The sequence below is a fragment of the Schistocerca nitens genome, chromosome 6 (genome assembly GCF_023898315.1).
Source record: "Schistocerca nitens isolate TAMUIC-IGC-003100 chromosome 6, iqSchNite1.1, whole genome shotgun sequence".
Classification (NCBI taxonomy): domain Eukaryota; kingdom Metazoa; phylum Arthropoda; class Insecta; order Orthoptera; family Acrididae; genus Schistocerca; species Schistocerca nitens.
Window position 1 is genome coordinate 586,010,568 of NC_064619.1, and position 10,362 is coordinate 586,020,929.

Consider the following 10,362-nt stretch of genomic DNA (forward strand, 5'->3'; position numbering starts at 1 on the left):
ATGTTAATGTGAGCTTTTCGTTGCAATACAAAAATAAAATATTATACCCCAACTACTTCGTGAGTCTTTCTGAAGATTGTAATAAGTAGTACGTGGCTAAAAGCTCCTTGATGTTCACAGTATTCACGGGACGACCACTGGCGAAGATATTTTTAAAGGAGCTGAAAGGCCAGTTCAGAAAAACAATCTTCAGTGGAAGAAATTAAAATGTATTACAACTGATGGTTGCAAAAACATGGGTGGGAAAAATCAAGGTATTGTTGCTCTCCTTTCTAAAGCCAGTTATTTCAGTTGTTAATTATATCAGATCCCATGCACTCAGTCATCGCCAGTTTCGCGAGTTTCTTGAAGATATTGAGGAAACCGACTTGCCATATTATACTGCGGTGCGCTGGCTTAGCTGCGGAAAAGTTCTGACACGTTTTTTTGAACTCCGAACAGTAACTGAAATTTTTTTGAACGAAAGGAATCGCCCTCTGGCTGAGTTACGGAACGGTGGGTGGTTGTGGAAGCTAGCATTTTATACAGACTTAACTAAACATATGAACGACCTTAATTTAAAATTGCAAGGTGAAAACCTGATTCTGACTGATTTATACACACATGTTAAGTCCTTTCGACAATAGATTGCTTTGTTTCAATCTCAGTTGAACAAAGTATGCTTCACGCATTTTAATACATGCCAAACATTCAATCAGCAAACTGAGATTCCGTTTCTTGTAACTTACGCAATTGAAGCTTTGGGCGCTTTAAAAATTAATTTTGAATCACGTTTTTCAGATATCGATGCAAATTCAAACGATATCAAGATATTTCAAAATCCCTTTGACGTTGATATAAAATGGTTCAAATGGCTCTGAGCACTATGGGACTCAACATCTACGGTCATCAGTCCCCTAGAACTTAGAACTACAGGGTTATTACAAATGATTGAAGCGATTTAACAGCTCTACAATAACTTTATTATTTGAGATATTTTCACAATGCTTTGCACACACATACAAAAACTCAAAAAGTTTTTTTAGGCATTCACAAATGTTCGATATGTGTCCCTTTAGTGATTCGGCAGACATCAAGCCGATAATCAAGTTCCTCCCACACTCGGCGCAGCATGTCCCCATCAATGAGTTCGAAAGCATCGTTGATGCGAGCTCGCAGTACTGGCACGTTTCTTGGTACAGGAGGTTTAAACACTGAATCTTTCACATAACTCCACAGAAAGAAATCGCATGGGGTTAAGTCGGGAGAGCGTGGAGGCCATGACATTGATTGCTGGTCATGATCTCCACCACGACCGATCCACCGATTTTCCAATCTCCTGTTTAAGAAATGCCGAACATCATGATGGAAGTGCGGTGGAGCACCATCCTGTTGAAAGATGAAGTCGGCGCTGTCGGTCTCCAGTCGTGGCATGAGCCAATTTTCCAGCATGTCCAGATACACGTGTCCTGTAACGTTTTTTTCGCTAAAGAAAAAGGGGCCGTAAACCTTAAACCGTGAGATTGCACAAAACACGTTAACTTTTGGTGAATTGCGAATTTGCTGCACGAATGCGTGAGGATTCTCTACCGCCCAGATTCGCACATTGTGTCTGTTCACTTCATCATTAAGAAAAAATGTTGCTTCAACACTGAAAACAAGTTTCGCACTGAACGCATCATCTTCTATGAGCTGTTGCAACCGCCCCGAAAATTCAAAGCGTTTGACTTTGCCACCGGGTGTCAGGGCTTGTAGCAATTGTAAACGGTAAGGCTTCTGCTTTAGCCTTTTCCGTAAGATTTTCCAAACCGTCGGCTGTGGTACGTTTACCTCCGTGCTTGCTTTATTCGTCGACTTCCGCGGGCTACGCGTGAAACTTGCCCGCACGCGTTCAACCGTTTCTTCGCTCACTGCAGGCCGACCCGTTGATTTCCCCTTACAGAGGCATCCAGAAGCTTTAAACTGCGCATACCATCGCCGAATGGAGTTAGCAGTTGGTGGATCTTTGTTGAACTTCGTCCTGAAGTGTCGTTGCACTGTTATGACTGACTGATGTGAGTGCATTTCCAGCACGACACACGCTTTCTCGGCTCCTGTCGCCATTTTGTCTCACTGCGCTCTCGAGCGCTCTGGCGGCAGAAACCTGAAGTGCGGCTTCAGCCGAACAAAACTTTATGAGTTTTTCTATGTATCTGTAGTGTGTCGTGACCATATGTCAATGAATGGAGCTACAGAGAATTTATGAAATCGCTTCAATCATTTGTAATAGCGCTGTACTTAAACCTAACTAACCTAAGGACATCACACAACACCCAGTCTTCACGAGGCAGAGAAAACCCCTGACCCCGCCGGGAATCGAACCCGGGAACCCGGGCGTGGGATGCGAGAACGCTACCGCACGACCACGAGCTGCGGACGACGTTGATACAGAAGCGTTACCCGCAGAACTTCAGTTTGAAATTATTGATTTGCAATGTAGCGACTTTTTCAAAGAAAAACATTCAAAGTCAACATTACTGTAATTTTATAAGTGTCTTCCATCCACACACTTTCCAAATTTACGTAAATTTGTCCGTGGCTTTTTTTCCGCTTTTGGCACTACATATCTGTGTGAAAAAACTTTCTCCAAAATGAAACATGCAAAAAGTATTTACAGACCAAATTTAAGTGATAAGCATTTGAAGTCCCTGATGATTATCTCTACCAGTAAACTTGATCCACAACTGGAGGCAATTATGAAAGGAAAGTTACAGCTACATAAAAGTCACTGATTATCACTAAATTGTTAAATTTCTTTACGTGAATACTCTAACGGTGTGAGTTTCCAAGATATAAATTAATTACAGTTATTTTTGTACATCAGTTACAACTAAAATATCCAATATCAGTATGTACACCAGGTACTGTATTTTCTTGAAATTGCCTTTAAATAAAAATATTTTATACGATTTACTTGCTTCACAACGTAATCAAAAGAAAGTGAAACCTCGCTTAAGAAGCATCTTCCATAATGATTGATTACTAAGGCTAGTCGCCGAAGTGGCGTCCATTTGAAAGACTTGCACCACACTCTTGAGTGGAATAAAATGCAAACAATTTTTTCACTTAAAATGCTTTCGCCAAACTAGTCTGCTAACCGTTCTTTTTTTTTCACTATCGCACGGATAATGGTCTGACTGTTTATTGTGGATAGCCACAAGTTTAACCATGACCTTCGCTTTGAAAAGATAGAGCTCCGACAATGTCGCGGTGTATTGGTCGCGATAGGCCTCGAAACTCAATTGTTGGCAGTATAGTAGGTACCACCTCAAATACACTCCTGGAAATGGAAAAAAGAACACATTGACACCGGTGTGTCAGACCCACCATACTTGCTCCGGACACTGCGAGAGGGCTGTACAAGCAATGATCACACGCACGGCACAGCGGACACACCAGGAACCGCGGTGTTGGCCGTCGAATGGCGCTAGCTGCGCAGCATTTGTGCACCGCCGCCGTCAGTGTCAGCCAGTTTGCCGTGGCATACGGAGCTCCATCGCAGTCTTTAACACTGGTAGCATGCCGCGACAGCGTGGACGTGAACCGTATGTGCAGTTGACGGACTTTGAGCGAGGGCGTATAGTGGGCATGCGGGAGGCCGGGTGGACGTACCGCCGAATTGCTCAACACGTGGGGCGTGAGGTCTCCACAGTACATCGATGTTGTCGCCAGTGGTCGGCGGAAGGTGCACGTGCCCGTCGACCTGGGACCGGACCGCAGCGACGCACGCCAAGACCGTAGGATCCTACGCAGTGCCGTAGCGGACCGCACCGCCACTTCCCAGCAAATTAGGGACACTGTTGCTCCTGGGGTATCGGCGAGGACCATTCGCAACCGTCTCCATGAAGCTGGGCTACGGTCCCGCACACCGTTAGGCCGTCTTCCGCTCACGCCCCAACATCGTGCAGCCCGCCTCCAGTGGTGTCGCGACAGGCGTGAATGGAGGGACGAATGGAGACGTGTCGTCTTCAGCGATGAGAGTCGCTTCTGCCTTGGTGCCAATGATGGTCGTATGCGTGTTTGGCGCCGTGCAGGTGAGCGCCACAATCAGGACTGCATACGACCGAGGCACACAGGGCCAACAAAAATGGCTCTGAGCACTATGGGACTCAACTGCTGAGGTCATTAGTCCCCAAGAACTTAGAACTAGTTAAACCTAACTAACCTAAGGACATCACAAACATCCATGCCCCAGGCAGGATTCGAACCTGCGACCGTAGCGGTCTTGCGGTTCCAGACTGCAGCGCCTTTAACCGCACGGCCACTTCGGCCACAGGGCCAACACCCGGCATCATGGTGTGGGGAGCGATCTCCTACACTGGCCGTACACCACTGGTGATCGTCGAGGGGACACTGAATAGTGCACGGTACATCCAAACCGTCATCGAACCCATCGTTCTACCATTCCTAGACCGGCAAGGGAACTTGCTGTTCCAACAGGACAATGCACGTCCGCATGTATCCTGTGCCACCCAACGTGCTCTAGAAGGTGTAAGTCAACTACCCTGGCCAGCAAGATCTCCGGATCTGTCCCCCATTGAGCATGTTTGGGACTGGATGAAGCGTCGTCTCACGCGGTCTGCACGTCCAGCACGAACGCTGGTCCAACTGAGGCGCCAGGTGGAAATGGCATGGCAAGCCGTTCCACAGGACTACATCCAGCATCTCTACGATCGTCTCCATGGGAGAATAGCAGCCTGCATTGCTGCGAAAGGTGGATATACACTGTACTAGTGCCGACATTGTGCATGCTCTGTTGCCTGTGTCTATGTGCCTGTGGTTCTGTCAGTGTGATCATGTGATGTATCTGACCCCAGGAATGTGTCAATAAAGTTTCCCCTTCCTGGGACAATGAATTAACGGTGTTCTTATTTCAATTTCCAGGAGTGTATTTGGAGGGCCGGATACCGGGGAAGTCCGGCCAGCTAACGCGGGCCGGTTTGCCGGCCCTCGCGGGCCGGTTTCTGCCCGCGGGCCGTAGTTTGGAGACCCCTGGTGTATAGAAACGACGTAATGTGGGAATGAGCGCCTTGTGTCTGCACGAAACATTTCACTAACGTAGTGGCAAGCGGTGGGCAGCAGTATGCGGACGGGCATTGTCGTGCAACAACACAACACTTTTTGACAACAATCCTTAGCGTTTGCTTCGAATTGCAGGTTTTAGCCTGGCAGTAAGCATCTCACTGTAACGTACACTGTTTATTGTTGTGCCCCTTTCGCCATAACGTGCCAGAGCTGGACCTTGCGCGTCCTAAAAACCTGGAAGCATCAGTTTTCTTGCGGACGGTTGGGTCTTGAACTTTTTCTTGCACGGCGAATTTGAATGTTTCCATTCCATTCTCTGCCGTTTACTCTCCGGCTCGTAATGATGGATCCACGTTTCGTCACCAGTAATGATCCTGTCCAAGAAGTTGTCCCCTTCGTTACCATAGCGATCCAAATGGTTTTAGCACATGTCCAAGAGAGTTTGTTGAAGCAACTGTGTGAGTTGTATTTGGACCCATCTTGCACAAACTTTATGAAACCCAAGTCTATTTTGGATGATTTCGTAGACAGAACCGTGATTAATTTGCAGACGATGTGCCACTTCGTCTATAGTTAATCGTCTGTCGTCCGGCTCCTTCATTGTGCGTAACACTTGTGCGACCATTTCGGAATTTCTCAATCCATACGTAGACATTCCGTTGTGGCAAAACACTGTCCCCGTACTGTTCCGAAAGTCTTAGGTGAATTTCGGCCCCTGATGCGTCTTCCGACTACCATTTGGTGCAAATAGACAGCGGAGCAGCCCTGATTAACAGCACGGCAGCGATAACGGAACTAAGCTAGCAGCTTGAAAAATGCAAAGATATAACGACAAATAAACAAAGCAAGCGTCATCAACGTAAAAAGACAGTACTACCAAAATAAACAAAAACATAACTAAATTGCGGATAATAATTGACTTACCCTTGTAGTATAACTGGTAGTCTGTAAAATGCACGTCAGTCTCACGAAATTATCACAGAGGATTAAGTGATCTGGACGTCCATCTGTAGCAATACTTAGTTACGTGCTAATATAAATCTCTATACATTTAACACTTTTTTCCCTATTTGGCTAAACAGGGTGGGGCAAAACAATGACCTGTATTAAATTGCGCACGATTGTTGAACAGGGCACTATCTGACAAAGATGTTGTCAGCAGAACTTGGAAAGACCCTGCTGTCCGCGTATCTCGTGGGCATTTCTCCGGCGTTCACCATCTGGATGTAAAATAAGTCTGAAAATCGGCTGACTTTGAAATCCCCTGCTTCACGGTACGCATACGCACGCAGTGAGCGTTGACCTGTGTGCTCTACGGGAGATAGTCCACGTCGCGACACAAGCTCTATCGGGGACGCATGCTTTCACACACACGGTCCACAAGCCCTGGTGCGAGTCCGTGGAGTATCACAGTCAACATTTCTAATTACCAGCCTACCAGTTTGTCGCAGCCATTGCAGTAGTCGGACAAGATTTCCATGAGGCGCACTGAAGCAATATGGACAATGTTCTCGATAATTGGCGTTGCGCAACTCTACCATTAAGTGCCGAAAACACGAAGTTGACAAAAGGTCTCAATATATAATTATCTGGACAATGTTTAAATTTTTTTTGTTTTTGTCATTATGTCCATTGAATGGTACGATCTTCTTGAATGTAGCCATACGGGCGCTGTAAAAACTTCTTAACTGGTTGCAGTACTAAAGGTTTTTAGAGCAGCAGACGGTGGCATAACATGATTTCGACAAATAACAAGAGCTAAATGAAACAGAAAAGACTATTTAATTTGCGAAAGAACTGCATGCTCTGAATACGGCTATAAACAGAAGCGAGGGAGTGTTAGAATGTATACCTGTAAGCGTTAATGCAGCTGTCGCAAGAATACGACATACATTACTTCCGTGCAAGTAAAAGGTCACTGGGAAAGAGTTACATGATACTTAACCAGGGAAATAATGTTTTTGCATACGCTTTCCTCTACAGGCGGACATTGAAGTAAATGAATGTATCAGATAACAAGAGAGAAAAAAAAATCACACTACAGTTGTGTGCCGATGGAGAAAATTATTTCACACGACAGATAACGTATTACTGTTCACAGTGAACATGGCTGACAGAAATCGAGAAGTCAGTTTGCCGGAAAATTAGCGCAGCATAATTTTTATAAATGCAGACTGCTAGGTGGAAATGTACAATCGACTAAGGAGAATTTAATCAGTAATTTTCTGTCGAAGTATAATCAATTAAATATCGCGTTTAAGTGCAGCAAATAAAGATGGCAAAAATGATTCGTAATGTAAGAGGTAAGAAAGAAATCACACCCAGAGTTCAAACGAAATACGCATTGTCATGAACGGATTTAGTTGATATTGTTTATATAGTTTTCTTGCGTCCTGTCCCAAAAGAAAGTCGCGGTGTTGTGTTGGTTCTGGACAATATCTGCTCTACTCTTCATATGTCACGTAGTAATTTAGAATAATGACGTGTTGACACTCATTCTAATCCGTGACAGTTTCAGAATTCAAAGCAAATAGGCAGCGAAGTGTGGGTTGACTCTATGTTTCTCGACTTCGGAAAGTTGACAGTCCGCACCGTCGTCCGACAAAAAAATACGTGCTTAAGGAACAATGAAACATATATTCAGTAGAGTTGTAGATTTTCTAGCAAACAAAAACCATCAGCTCATTCTGAATGGGAAGATGTAGTCAGGAGCGGAATAAGAGGGGTACCAAGCAGGTGTGGCAGTATCATTACTGTTCGTATGTATAATCGATCCGAGACATGCCTTCATTTTTCTTCAAGCTGGTCGCTGTCGTACAGCACTGAGGACAAAAGGTGTAGATAAAGAAGCGCAGTGATAACTCAAGAGACTAGAAGACTGGATGTCAAAATGGAAATCGGCTTTGTGGCAACGAAAAGTAAAACTATCCTTTTCTGCCATCACATAAACCTCACTGAAAATCACCAACATGAGAAAAGGGACATCCAGCTAATCCTCCGAGATATACTACTCAGACTAAAAAAAACACGGTGAAGTGCCTCGGGATGCATCTAGACAACTGGCGCAGTAACCCCGTACATAGTAGACATAGTAGAAGAAGAAGAAGAAGAAGAAGAAGAAGAAGATGATGATGATGATTACAGCAGACCCAGCAAGCCAGGTGCAGGACCACTTCCACGGACGATTCACTATGACTGCAGTACAGACTTGGAAGACGTTTGTAGTGCGATTTCCGAGGACGGTACGTCAAAGCGCCCCTGTCAGGCACACCAAAAATATATACATTACAGATTCAACGAAACAAAACGGCGGCTCTGGCGCAGTACCACACACCTGCAGCCACTCACACACAGCAACCACGTCAACACAGCGGTCGACTGAGTGGCGTGGTGCAGTGGATAGCACTCTGGAGTTCGCATTCTCGAGGACGACAGCTGAAATCCATGGTCGCCCATCCAGTTTAGGTTTCCGTGATTTCCATAAATCGCTCCAGCCCAACTGCTGGGATGGTTCCTTTAAAAGGGCACGGGCAATTTCCTTCCTCTCCCTTCCCTAATCTGAGTTCGTGTTACGCCTCTAACAACCTAGTTTTTGACGGGAGGTTAGCCGCCCTTTTTCCTTTAACAAGAATCGAGCCTCTGCAAAAACTCGACTTTTCAAACTGAAGTAAGGACGGCATCTGCTTCAACTCAGATAGAACGCAAAAGACATAATTACAAGTACGCTATCACTATACAGACGCCCAAACTACAAATACTCTTGTCCAGCAAAGAGAGAGACGCAAAACGTAGTGGAAATTTAATCAGACATCACAATAACTCCAGTACCACTCACGCTGAACAAAACACCGCAACACTTATGCATATAAGAAAAACCGAGAACAACAGGCGAGCCAAACGTAACAAGGGAAAACTAATAACACCGTGGCGCGATCCTTTGGTCTCCGGAGTGGGACAAAAAGCTGTCTGCACGATGGCAACAAGCCAGTGTCTGTGCTCGGTCTATGAATTCGCGGGAAGATCGATTGCCGGTAAGCCTCCGTGTGGGCTCGAATCTCTCAGATTTTATCTTCAAGATCTTTTCGCAGGATATGTTTAGGAGGACGTAATATATACGTTGACACTTCTAGGAACGTACGCTCTGGAAACTTTAACAGTTAACCATACCGGGATGCAGAACTCTTCTGTAGCGTCTGCCACTGGAATTGGGATGAGCACCTTGGTGCCCTTTCACACTTATGAAATGTAACTGTAACGAAACGGCACTGCTGTTCTTTGGATCTTCTCTATTTATCAATCAGTCCTATCTGAAACGGACACCAGACTGACAAGCAGTAATCAACTATTGGTTGAATGAGAGTTTTGCAAGGTACTTCCTTTGTGTGTGAATTACATTTCATGAGCATTCTTTCAAAGTATGTCAGTCTGGCATTGCTTTATCGGGGATACGTTTTAGGTGGACGCTCCACATTAAATCGCTCCGTACGCATACTCCTAGATATTTTGTGGATGTAAAACTTTGCAATCGAGTAATCACACAATAAGAGGTCTTCCTGTCTATGTATAAGCATACGTTACATTTTTTTATGTCTATTGCCAATCTCTCCATTAGGGGTGATTCCCTGCAGGTCTTCCGGCATTTCGTTACAATTTTCTAGCGTTGCGGCTTCCTGTATACAGCAGCATCGTCCACGAAAATCTCCATGGAACTTCCGACGTTACCCGGTAGGTCGTTTACAGTACGGAACAGAATTAAAGAACCATTTCTTCGAAACCCCGTAATTGTCTCCCGAAGGCAAACACTTTTCGAAACCTCGTAATTGTCTCCCGAGGGTGCCTAACAATACTTCGAAGTTTCTTCCTGTAAAGGCACGTGTTTAAAACTGTCAACAAATGGGAGGTGGGTGCCCCCAAGGTTATTCAAGAATGAAGGGGAGGGGGCTTAGAGGAACCTTTTGATGTTTTATTCACACACGTTCCCTACCACAGGATGGAACGGAACGGGAGCACTGAAAAAGCATATTCAAATTTCATCGGTTTTGAATGGTGCCTAGTGGCTCCACCCTTTACAACAGAGAGAAACTACGCTCACGCTGCACACCAAGGGTATGAGATCACGTTTAATGCGGTTAATAGCTCACCATGTCCTTAGAAAAGGGTTGAACTTCCGAGCTGAGGCCTCATTTCCTCATATGTAGTCACTTTGTTGTTTGAGGCGTCATCGAGCTCGAGGGTGACGTCACAGTACGCCATGCTTTTGCCCCGCTACAGAGGAAGGTTGTAGGCACTTTTGAGCCAAATTTGAAATTTGTGCCCTGC